Genomic DNA, 13434 nt, shown 5'->3' on the forward strand with positions numbered 1-13434 from the left:
CGATTAAGTATAAATGACACTTTTTCTTTTATACATCGGTTGAATTTGTCCATAAATGACTAAACATTGGGTTAAACAATGCTGGACAAACCTAATGTTGTGTTCATTAGGATTTCAGTTAAAAGGAAGGAAATGCATTTTTTTCAGTCAGCTAAACTCTGAACTAACAAAATAAAAATAAAAAACAAAGACAATGCACACACTTTTTTTTACCCAACAGTTAAATTGATCAAAATATGACCCAAACTTTGGGTTATAACAATGTTGGACTCATTTTTTTTTTTCAGTTAAGTTTGTGCCATGTAATCGATCATGCACAGTAAGGAAAGCATGTCTTACTTTGCCAGCTAAACTCTGTATGAACAGTATCCAAAAACAATGGATATCACAACATTGGGGGTTTTATTTTGTCAATTAAGTATAAATGACACTTTTTAGTTTACCCAATGGTTGAATTTCTCCATATATAACCCAATAAAAAGTTGCAACAACCCAGCCCTTTTTGAGTGTGTACTGGCAAAGCACATTATCCTTATTACATGATAGTTTAGTGTAATGTAGTGATTACTAACACAGCATTTTAATCACTGTTATTAATATTAGAAAATATTTTTGTAATATATGAAATATATATTTTAGTAAATAAAATACATTTGTGTGTAAAATAGGAGGATTTCTATTTAATGCTAATTTTTCTCCTTTTTGTATGTAGTGACCAAACACTTTTTGACGTGCAATGAAAGAAATGCAGTTGAAAGCCTCTGACTTATGCTCAATAATAGTTTAGTGTCTTGCCAATTACAAACCACTAGTCCTAAACTGCGGTTTTAGCATGTTCTGTGATGAATATGAAGAGGTTTGCCGGTGTCAGTGGTCGTCTCACCTCTCTCTCAGTCGCTGTCTCCGCTGCTGAACTGACTGAATGATGCTCTTAATCCAACGGGAGACCAAAGCCATCCGGCGTCTGATTCCATGAGGCTTTGCTGTGTTAAAATCCAACTGGAGCGAGAAAGGAAGCACTGGAGCGCTGCTTGAGAACGATGTGAAGCCTCGGAAAACACAAACGTTTGCAAATAGAGAGAAAAAAAAAGCCGGTTTGGATTCCAGCGCCTCTCGCAGCTGCGCTCCGATCAAATCACCATGCAATTCAGCTCCTTCTTGAATGCCTGCGCTCTCTCTCACTCACTCTCTTTTTCTCTGTGTCTCTCTCTCTCTGTTTGTGTGTGTCTCTCTCTCACACACACTCACTTACGCACACGCACACACTTTTTCTGCCTCTCTTTCACTCTCTCTCTCTCAATTCAATTGGTTGTTTTACTGCCGTGATGAAAACTGTGCGTTTGTTTTGTGACAGTACTGGAAAACAAGTCGAATCAAATGTACTGGAAGTAACAATGGATTAGACCAATGGTGCATTTTATTTGGGGGGTGTTGTTAAAATATCACTGGATTGAGTTTGATGATACTGTAGTCTTGTTACATCTGATTTCAAAGCACTGCTTGATGAAGCTTCAAAACCCTTTAATTCAGTTCATGTTTGTTTCCGTAGCGCTTTTACAATGTAGATTGTGTCAAAGCAGCTTAACATAGATCAGGGGTACTCAACCCTGTTCCTGGAGATCTACCTTCCTGCAGATTTCAGTGGCTACCCATTTCAAACACACCTGCCTGTAATTATCAAGTGCTGTTCAGGTCCTAATTAATTGGTTCAGGTGTGTTTGATCAGGGTGAGAGCTGTGTTTTGCAGGAACCTTCCTCCAGGAACAGGAGTGAGCAACCCTGACATAGAAGATCTAGTAGATTGAACCTGTGTCAGTCCAGTTTTCAGAGTTGAAGTTCAGTTTGGTTTAGTTCAGTGTGGGTTAATTTCTCACTGCTGAAAGTCCAAACATCGAAGAGCGAGTCCAGTGATGCACAGCTCCACAAGTCCCAAACCAAGCAAGCCAGTTGCGAGGAACAAACTTCACCAGTTGATGAAAGTGAAGGAAAAAAAACTCAAAAAAAGCCAGGCTCAGTTGGGCACGACTATTTCTCCTCTGTCAAAACTTATTCTGCAGAGCTGCAGTCTAGACACCAGCGGGTGGAGAACACTGGACGTCCATCGTGGAGAACCTGCTAGTGTAAGTAGGTCACAGGTGGGTGTTCAGACTGGCCCACTGAATCAATACGAAGACTCGACTGTCTCTGTGTCTTTCTGGAGTCAGTCTCATGCTCTCCACTCCTCCATGACCAGCCCGGCAGCTGCTCAGGATACGGCCTGGTCCAGGATTATGGAGACCTTGGCATCAGCTCTTCACAGGTCTTGGATCACATCAGTGGTGCTGCATAATCTCTAGAAGCCTCCGGATGAGTATCCCCAGGTGGAAATAGAGAATAAAGAAAATAATTAGCGTTGCTGCTGTTCATAGTGTATAAAAACAAGAGAAATTAAGGGATCCTTATGAATCTGTTGCTTTTGATCAATGGTTTGGAGCACGTGTAACCCCGCCGGTCCTACGCCATCCAACCCGGTCCAAGCTGGAATTGAATCGGCGACCTTCCGCATGGGAGTCGGGTGCTCTACCAAGGAGGCTAAAGGCCATGGTCTCTAGCGTCTGTCGCTAGAGCACCTTTAGTGGTCAGAGGAGTGAGGTTTACCTGCACAGCACACACCAGCTGGCCTCCGTTACACTCACCCCCCCCTAAACCTCACTCCCATCCGGGTCACGGCACCAATGTAACCCAGCCGGTCCTACTCCACCCAACCCGCTCCGAGCTGGTATCGAACCAGCGACCTTCCGCATGGGAGTCGAGTGCTCTTTCAAGGAGGCTAAAGACCATGGCCTCTAGCGTTTGTTGCTAGAGCACCTTTAGAGGTCAGAGAAGTGAGGTTTACCTGCACAGCACACCATAGCTGGCCTCCGTTACACACGTATTGAACTGGTAAAGTCTTGTGATTTCAGTAAATGAACTGTCACTGTTTTAAAAATTTCTAATTTAAATTCCCCATAAAATCAAAATGAATGTTTTTCAGATGTTATTATCAATATCTTAGTCTTAAGGATATCTATAAATTCTGTACTACAAACAGTGTCAAAAATCCAAAGCTTAGAGTTTGTCTCGTCCACCTAAATGAATCAACAATTGTATATTTTTGGGTGTCACCTCGTACTTTATCAAAATTTCTGATCAATCACATGTTATCTACAATCAGACATGTGCCACCCACTTCAAGACCCTTGGTGTGTTGTTGCATTTGCATAGTTTTGACCATCAGTTGTCCTTAGCATGTGGTGGTTTAAATGCAAAATGTGAATCATTTGGCAAAGCAATCGGTTCAATATTGTCATTTGCACATTGAGAGAACCCCCCCCCCCCCCCCCCAATCAACACACACACACACACACACACACACACACACACACACACACACACACACACACACACACACACACACACACACATATTTAAAGGCATAGTTCAGCCTTAAAATGAGTCATTTACTCCTCACCTCATATTTAAAAATGTATTTGATTTTCTTTCTTCTGTTTAACACAAATATAAAATAATGCTGGTTGATGCTACCCATTGACTTCCATAAAAATTTCTTTCATGCTATGAAAGTCAATCCTCGTAAAAAAAAATATTATCAGACATACTGTGGACATTTCCTTGCTCTGTTAAAAAACTATTTGGGAAATATTTAAAAAAGAACAACAAAAAAAATCGAAAGGGGGTAATAATTCTGACTTCAACTGTATATATTATTTAAATGTAATCTAAATATATACCTAAAATGTAGTCTACATATATAAATTAAATGTAAACTAAATATATACATAAAATGTAGTCTAAAGAATTAAAAAGAAAGAATAAAAATGTGTAAACAGTACAATACAATGACAATTAGGGGAATAGGGCAATGAGTGCAAACCAGAGCTGTGCAGATATATATATATATATATATATATATATATATATATATATATATATATATATATATATATATATATATAGTGCAAAACAGCTTGTAAACATGAGAATTATGTAAGGCGTCCTGTTTTTTTTTTTACGATCACAGAAAATCAGGACCTTGGTTTAATGTCTAAATAGCGTAGTGAGCAGTATAGAGTCTCCATCAATATATTGGGGCGTTAGGACCCATACAGACCACAGGTTGAGCACCTCTGCTGATCTCACTAACACCACTTTCAACAGCAACCTAGCTTTCCCATGGGGTTTCCCATCTAGGTACTGGCCAGTCGCAGCCCTGCTTAGCTTCAATGGGTGACCATGTGATAGTTGCACAGAGCTAGCTGCAGGCATATGCTAGCTCTACTGATGTTCGTATTGGCTGTCACTCAAGAAAGTCGATCTTCATTTGCATAAATGAGAAGGATTCTCGACTTTGTCGCGTCGCTCAACACGCTCACATCCATTTGCCAACAGTCACTGTTGCTCGGGTAGATGGAGGTCATTGTAAGTCGACTGCCCCCTGTTGAAATGAATGTTCGCTTTTTGCTTTGCCACTGTGAGACGCTTATAGTGTGAACACAGCTTTGCCTTTGTGATATTCCTAGAAAAGGTTCTAGTACAAATACAATATAGACGCAAGTGAATCATATCTGGCATTTCCAAATGTTGCCCCCTTTTTGTCGTTCATTTAAGAAGGTGTCCTGACAACTGGACTCAGCAACGAAGCTCACCTTCACCATATGTTCATATACAATAGCTGTCCATCTGCTCTACAGCCCGCTAAAGCTGACATCTGTCCCTTTTTATTAGAGATCCTATCAAATATAGCATTAGGTTTTTATAATGTATCCTCGGTGAATGTCCTCAGGTCACCTCGGCTAATGAACAAAGAGCTTTTCTGCGGTTATCTGAAATCGTTTTGAATGGTGAATGCGCAGCGGCACTCCATGAAAAATAAATAGTTGGATAGTCTTATTCAGATAGGGGAGATTGGGCTGTTATGAGCATCAAATATTTAGAGGCCAGCAAAGCATCCGACGCAGAGCTGATATTGACTTCATGCATATATTTGGCTGGTCTGTCTTGGAGGGCTGTCTAGAAGAAGCAAACAGTATCATTTTGATTACCGCTCCTTATTTAGACATTGTTTCTTTGTCATTTCATTATTAAGTGTACACTAAAATCTTTAATGGAGAATAACAGAGGGAGCTTTATCCAAAATTAAAGTGCTTGGAGTCTCCTACAAACGGTTAATCAAGGTCAAAAAAAACCTTGACGTGTCTGAAACCTTTGGTTTAAGAATCCAGGCTTGCTCTACTCTGATTGGACAGAGGGCTTAGTCTGTTGTGATTGGCCAGAGCTAAATGTTTAATAGCATTTTTGAGTTTCTGTAACAGAGACCTCGTCCTTTTAGACTTTTAGAATTTTAATCTAATGCGATCTGGCGGCACTTCTTTTAGCCTTTATCCTCCAAAAATTTGGAACTGTCTCCCTCTTGAAGTGAAAGAATCCCCTAGTATTCATGCTTTTAAAAAGCGTGTTAGGACCATAGACTGTAAAATATATGGACGTAGTATCCGTGACGTCACCCATAGGTTTCTACAGAGCGCAAAAGAATCCACAAGTAGGCGCGGCCAACCATCGCCATTTTGTTTGCGCGTCATCACACCCACGGCGGGATACCAAACAAGGGCAAAGAGGTGGAGAGTGAGCGGAGCTACAGACACCTGCTGGCATTTTGCTTGGACCTGGTTCAGACAAACTTTACTTTGGGAGAACGCTTAATACTTTATCACCTGTGACTCGTTTGTATTCTGACCACTTGTGCTTGGTTGTACACTATATCAATAAAGTGTTTAGTCTTTTAAAAACACTGCTGTAATACATTGAGCCACTAAACATTGTTCTTATGACGTTTTTCAACAGGAGGAAAACGCGAATTGCTTATAAACACTTCAGATATAGTCTGTGTTAGTTACTGTAAGACTATTGATGAAATCCAGCATAACACTGTATGACCACGCTTCAGATGACTGATCTAGAGCCTACAGCTAATCAATCTGACAGATTCTGGAGTGCATTACAGCTCTAAATATAAATATAAACGATAAATGATCTTAAATAAAACAAATACATGTATAGAGATGGTATATAGGTATATAAATTTCCTCACATGGGAAACGGAGGCCTCGTGAATGGTTTGTGAGCACAATTAAGTGCACTCAGCATGCCATGCCATCTAATAAATGTAGGAAACAAGTCCAAAAGGCAGTTGACTGTGTAAAACCACATAAAACAACACAGAAATACGATAAATATGCCGAGTTCAGTGGCTAATCTGCAGGATTCAGCTGAGGTGACGTGACGGCGACCAACGAGACCTAGCTGTCACTCAAGTGGCCACGCCCTTAATTATGCAAACTTAATATAACTTAATATAAAGGAAACGGATGAGTTATACAAAAATTCCCCCCCCCCCCCCCCCCCTCACAGTTGTCATGAAGGGTAATATTAGCTGTATTAAGCAAAATCTTTTTTTGTACCAGGCTGTAAACACCTTTTTTTCTGCTGTAAAGTTGGCCATTCTAACAGTGGGCTCAATTGAAATTTGCTCTGTTTTGGAGCCAGGAGCGGCCAGGACTAGCGGAATTTCGGATGAATTGCAGTTTTAGTTACTTCCGTATTGGCTTCCTGAGGGAGAGCGGGAGGTTGCCGCTTGGTTAGGACACATCTTTTTAAAACTGCGTATGAATACAAAAGCTGTTAAGGTGTATGCGTTTTATCTATATTGTTGTCTGTTTATGTGGGTATGTATGGTGTGTGCTTGTATATGTAAGGATTATTGTGTTCGTGATCATGTGGATATATACGTCTTTATCTGAGATTTAAAATTGGAAATAGAGTTCATCTGGCGAATGTGCAAAGGCAGGGAATTCCATAACTTTGGTGCTGTACAACTAAAAGCCCTGCCTCCAAATGACTTCATCTTAAAGTGTGGGACAGATAACAGTTCAGCAGAAGATGATCTCAGTGAGCGTGAAGGAGTGTACAATTGAAGAAGATCATGTATATTTTGTGTACATGAATGCTTTTATCCGAGTATATGTGATAAGTTTATGTGGTCCATTTTAATGCTTTTTTGTTGTTGTTTGTGAGGCACTTTGAGTTGCATGTATGTTGGAAAAGTGCTATACAGATAAAATGTATCATTATTATTATTAATATTATTAATTATCCTTTTGCATCGCATACAAAGGGGGTGTACGTTCGCATTTCAGAAAACAAATAATAACAAAGTACATTGTTTACAATCAGCTTCAAAGAGCTGCTTATTTAAATAACTTGGATTAAAATTGAGCTGAAACTACACAATTTTGGAATAGTATTAAAAATGTATTTGTTTTATGTTGGATCAACTTAAATTTGATTTAAAAAAATAATAATACATCAATCAATAAATAACCAAATTTTTTGTGTTCGGGTCACATTAAAACATATATTTTTGGCATTATTAACTGCATACACTAAAATTTTGTTCAACTTAACTTAAAATAGTATGCAACTTGCTGCTTTTTGGGGTTAAAGACTTGAGTTAGGGCAGCATGGTGGTACAGTGGGTAGCACAATCGCCTCACAGCAAGAAGGTCGCTGATTCGAGCCATGGCTGGCTCAGTTGGCGTTTTTGTGTGGAGTTTGCAAGTTCTTCACGTGTTCGCTTGGGTTTCCTTCAGCTGCCCTGGTTCCCCCACAGTCCAGACACAGGTGAATTGAGTAAGCTAAACTGGCCATAGTGTATGTGAGTGCGTGCAAGAGTGTGTAGGTGTTTCTCAGTGTTGGGTTGCGATTGGAAGGGCATCCTCTGCATAAAACATATGCTGAGTAATATGCTGGACATATGCTGGATAAGTTGGCAGTTCATTCCGCTGTGGCAACCCCTGAAAAATAAAAGGACTAAGCAGAAAAGAAAATGAATGTATGAAACTTGAGTTGCCTGACAATTTTGAGTTGAGTCAACCTTTTTTATAGAGTAGTCAATTTGTAGTTCCCGCATGCTTTGCAAGAGGTTGCATAAATACTGATGATAAAATATGTGACAACAACTGTAATTTTAAGTGTTTTAAGTTTAAAAATGAAGCCTTCAGAGATATTGAAGAGTTTGATATGAGGTTTTGAGGTTATCGCTGTGTAGAAGATTAGTGCTCCTGCTAGGCTTATGTCGGCTTGTTTAATGGATGCACACTATAAAACCTGTTCAGAAGTAATAGGTCATCCAGGTACTTTACTTCTATATTTTATTGTAAATATCATTTCTATAGTGAATCAATTGCCATAATAAATGGTTTAGCATTTTACCACTTAATGCACAGCCCATTATTACAGGAAATTATAGATCAATTATATAACTCTGCATTTTATTATCAGTAGCTGCAATGGCGTTGTTGCTCATTAAATCTTATTACTTAAAAAAGTAACTGTGGTGGTAATACTGTTTATTTATAATGCTGTTATTTTCATCACCGTAAGAAAAAGTTGACTCTACTTAAAATTGTAAGTACTGCAGAGCTTTTTTACTTGACAACTTAAAATTGTAAGCGGACAGAGCTATTTTAGTTCACTCAACTTAAATTGTAAGTGCTGCAGTGCTTTTTTAGTTGACGCAACTTAAAATTGTAAGTGATGCAGTTTTTTTAGTTGACTCAACTAAAATTGTAAGTGCTACCTGCAAAGATTATTTGGTTAACTAAAAATCATAAGTGCTGCGTTTTTTTTAGTTGTCGCAAATTAAAATTGTAATTGTGGCAGAGCTTTTTTAGTTCACCCAACTTAAAATTGTAAGTTCCGCAGTTTTTTTTAAGTTGACTCAGCTTAAAATTGTAAGTGCCGCAGAACTTTTTTGTTCACCCAACTTACAATTTTATGTTGAGTCAACTTCAAAAAAAACTTTGCAGCACTTATAATTTTAAGTGCTGCAGAGCTTTTTTACTTGGCGCAACTTAAAATTGTAAGGTGAAAAAAAACCACAAAAAATTATGTATAATATAATATGTATAATATAATTATGTTTCAATATAAAAAGTAATTGTGCACTGGATTTTTTAACCTTTTATCACAGTCTTTTAACAACACTGCCTTAGATGCATTGTTAGTTTTTGTGCAGCATAAGATTTAATTTTTTTTCTCCCTAATTTACAGCTGTTGGCTGTTTTTGTCCCATTGACTTCCATCATAACCACAATTTTTAAACCGCAAAATCATGACACCATATAATTTTGGATTTTTTAGTGTTGGTGGTTTTCCCTGTTGGGAAGAGGTAAAATTTGAAGTTTTTACTAATGATCATCAGTTGTCACCATTAACCCTTTAGACAACCTGTGCAAAAAGACCTTTAGGCCTGTCCCAAAAAAGCGTTGTTTTTGAATTTTATATGGAGCTATAAAGTGTGCATGTGTGTCTGAGTGTGCGAAAGAGTGTGAGAGTGAGATGTACACATTTATAGTGATATGTCTGAGATAATCGAAATTTGCATCTCAGCTCTCAGAACTACAGTAGTAAACAAAAACAAGGACTGTGTATTTATGAACGGCTGCACAGTTTGAAAAAAAAATCTGATGCATTTTATAGCAATTTAATTTAATGGATGATTTGATCCTAAAAAATAGCAAAAGAATAGTACATTTTAAAAGAGGGTATTGTTGAGTTTTTAAAAAAAAACAAAATATTTTCCCGAAACGTGTCAAAATAAAATTTGTCACCAAAAATCATTCTGCTAGCTGGCCAAATTAAGACTCTGAATCACCCCAGAGTGGATGAAAACACCCCCAACAGTACATATGGGTTAACGTGATATAGCAATGCATATTATGGTATAAAACCTTTTATATATATTTTTCACCAATGGTTTTAATCTTAGTTTTAGATTTCGATAACATTATTACCCACATTATAAGACAAAGTTGAATCTTGCAGTCAAATTAATTTCAAACCTATAACAAAGGAGCAATATCTAATCAATTACAAAATGAGCAAGAAAAACAAGCAGAAAAGTGAAAGTAGGACGCGAGAAAGACGAACGACAGAACAAAGACGAACGTTTCAGACACAAAACTGATGGATGGAGAAACACAGTCAAATAGACAGAATTTGCAGAGATTAAAACTCCACACACTGTCTGTCTCAGCACAGATTAATGTCCACCAGAGCGTCTGTCTGACCAGAGGACATGAACGAGTGTGAGAGAAAGAGAACGCGACAGCTGAACACACACTTCAGACTGCACATTTGTCTTGCTGTCATAAAACTAAAATATGAATAAATCACCCAAAACATTTGCTCGCCTTCTTCTCTGATTTAAAGCGTTTCTTCATTCTGGATGCTTTGGTTTGGTGGTGAAAGTGACGAAAAGCTGCACAGCATGAACTCCGCAAACCACTGGATCTCACGCAGTGAGCTTTGGCTTCGAGCACCACCACAATCTGGCAACACACAATGAATCATCAGAGAACATGCATGCAGAAAATGTGTATTCTGTATACAGCCTATTACACGCATAGTAAACGTGGAAAGACAGCATGCTATTTTAAAGCACCCCTACTATGTTTTTCAGACATTACGTTTAATGGAGTGTGTAATGTACAGTAGCTGTTTGTGAATGTAAAAGGTTGAGTATTACAATGCAGATGAATGGAGTTATTTCAATATATGAACAATATATTAAAGTCAACTGTAATTGCATATTTGAAAATAAATCGTTGTTGTAACTTGATGAGAATATTACACTGCGTATAGAATTGCACAAAATAGGTGACTGAACTTAAAATTGTAAGGCTATTAGAGTTTTTGATTTTTTTTTTTGCACTTACAACTTTAAAAATATCTGCACCATTTACAATTTTAAGTTAAGTCAACTAAAGCTCTGCACAATTTCCAATTTTAAGTTGCATCAGCTATAAAAACTGCGACACTTTGAATTTTTTAGGAGTCAACTAAAAAACCTGCAGCAGTAATAAGTCTGCAGTATTTACAAATTTAAGTTGAGTCAACTGAAAAAGCTCTGCAGCAGTAATAACATTAAGTTGCGTCAACTAAAAAAAAAACTTTGCGCCATTTACAATTTTAAGTTGCGTCAACTGAAAACCTTTTCAGCACTTACAATTTCAAGTTGTGTCAACTAAAACTCTGCAGCACTTACAATTTTAAGTTGAGTCAACTGAAAAAAGCTCTGCAGCAGTTATAATTTTAAGTTGCATCAACTAAAAAAAGCTCTGCACCATTTGTAATTTTAAGTTGAGTCAACTAAAGCTCTGCACCATTTGCAATTTTAAGTTGCCTCAGCTAAAAAAAAAGCTTTGCAACACTTCAAATTTTAAGGAGTCAACTAAAAAAGCTCTACAGTACTTACAAATTTAAGTTGTGTCAATTGAAAAAGCTTTGCAGCACTTACAATTTTAAGTTGCATCAGCTAAAAAGCTTTGCAGCGTTTACAATTTTAGGTTGCGTCAACTTAAGCTCTGCATCACCTTACAATTTTAAGTTTTGTCAACTAAAAAGCTTTGCAGCACTTACAATTTTATGTTGTGTCAACTAAAAAAAAAGCTCTGTGCCATTTACAATTTTAAGTTGAGTCAACTAAAAAGCTCTGCAGCAGTTACAATTTTAAGTTGCGTCAACTAAAAAAGCTCCGAAGCACTTTCAATTTTAAGTTGAGTCAACTTAAGCTCTGCATCACTTACAATTTTAAGTTGCATCAACTAAAAAAGCTCTGCAGCACTTACGATTTTAAGTTGAGTCAACTTAAGCTCTGCATCACTTACAATTTTAAGTTGCATCAACTAAAAAAGCTCTGCAGCACTTACGATTTTAAGTTGCGTCAACTAAAAAAGCTCTGCATCACTTACGATTTTAAGTTGCGTCAACTAAAAAAGCTCTGCAGCACTTACGATTTCAAGTTGCGTCAACTAAAAAAGCCCTGCAGCACTTACGATTTTAAGTTGGGTCAACTAAAAAAAACTGTGCAACACTTACAATTTTGAGTCAACTAAAATAGCTCTGCAGCACTTACAGTTTTTTTGTCTTGTATGGGCAAGGTCCCATAATGCAATTCAAAAGCAAAAATAAACGGGTAAACATAATAAAAATAAAAACACGAATCACAAAATATACAAACTGCTAATATACAGATTTTTTCTTACAGTGTACTTATTTAAATTGAACTAAAACAACCAAAATATTGGGTTTTTGGAAGGAACAAATTCTGTTTAATCCACTTAAACGTGTAAAAACTAATAAAAGAAGTTAAATTAATTTATTCATGTTGTCCACACAAGTCGTTTGTGTGGAACCCAGCATTTTTACAGTGTTGGTCAAATTTGATGGGCATTAATTGAGTTTATATTGGTAAATTGGAAACAAGTATGAGGCATAGAGACCTCTTCTGAAACTTTTACACAGGGGAAATTCAGTATATGAGAATTCAGTCATCTCAGTCAAATCTCATTGCTTTCTAGGAGAAGGATATGAACCGATTGAATAATGTCTGCTTTTTCTGTGTTATCTGCACCCGCTCTCTTCATGTGCGTTCCCTCTTTTCTCCTGCCAGGGTCTTTCAGACGTGTTGATCTATAAACAGCCTCTTTACCATTTCAAAGATGCACCTGAATATTCGGATGTGATGAGTGTCGCCCCGAAGCTGTAAACCTTCTCTGTGTGCTGGCCTGCTGCTTTATGTGGGTTATTCCTGGTTTAACTAGTGCATCTCAGAACTGGAATATCTAGTGAAGCATGGGATTTTTTGCACAGCCGAGGACAGCACATTGAAATGCAGGAAAGGGGAAATGTGAGCAGTATTCAGCTGTGAAATTGTGCTGTCATGATCAGAGATGGGGTAACGCGTAACAAGTAATGTGAGTTACTTAGGCTGCATTTATCTTGATGGTCAATTCTGATTTTGTGACTGTATACGTTTTTTTTTTTTTGATGACCGGCTTGCATCCTCTTTTAAAAGTTACTCGTGTTCGATTGTCTGTATTTACACAGCACAGGGCAAAGGTGCAATGAGAAGGAAAAAAAAAAGAGTAGGCGCTGACTAACAGCTGATAATAAGAGCGCTGTTTTCTCAATTCATGCATTTAATGTGTTCACAGGGTTACATTTTTTTAATTCTTTTGAATTTAATATAGTTTAATAAAGATAAAGATGTCATTTTGTCATCCTTTTTTAATGTAGGTCCTTTTAAACCAGTAGACATCATAATGTTATGTCCATGGCAAAATTTAAATTTAAATTTTTTTTTCCATGCACATAATATTAATAGTAATAATAATTCCTTACATTTATATAGTGCTTTTCAGGGCACTCAAAGTGCTTTACACATAGGGGGGAATCTCCTCATCCACTAACAGTGTGCGGCATCGACCTGGATGACGTGACGGCAGCCATTTTGCGCCAGACCGCACACCACACACCAGCTGATTGGTGGAAAGG

The 13434-nt window shown here is 37.6% G+C and overlaps 3 protein-coding genes across 7 annotated transcripts in view; 2 read left to right on the plus strand and 1 right to left on the minus strand.

Annotated features, from left to right (window-relative positions):
- Positions 1-1168, minus strand: part of tmem121ab (transmembrane protein 121Ab) — a 119238-nt gene extending 118070 nt beyond the window's left edge. For all 3 annotated transcript variants that reach the window (XM_087297735.1, XM_087297734.1, XM_087297736.1), the window contains exon 1: positions 884-1168. The gene's annotated coding sequence lies outside the window, so the exon portion shown is untranslated. The remainder of the gene's footprint in view (positions 1-883) is intronic.
- Positions 1-13434, plus strand: part of cpsf2 (cleavage and polyadenylation specific factor 2) — a 495879-nt gene that overhangs the window by 302808 nt on the left and 179637 nt on the right. The gene's annotated exons all lie outside the window — the stretch shown is intronic.
- Positions 1-13434, plus strand: part of LOC147832348 (uncharacterized) — a 298807-nt gene that overhangs the window by 142040 nt on the left and 143333 nt on the right. The gene's annotated exons all lie outside the window — the stretch shown is intronic.

This window comes from Danio rerio, chromosome 20 (assembly GCF_052040795.2).
Source record: "Danio rerio strain M-AB ecotype USA chromosome 20, GRCz13ab, whole genome shotgun sequence".
Lineage (NCBI taxonomy): Eukaryota > Metazoa > Chordata > Actinopteri > Cypriniformes > Danionidae > Danio > Danio rerio.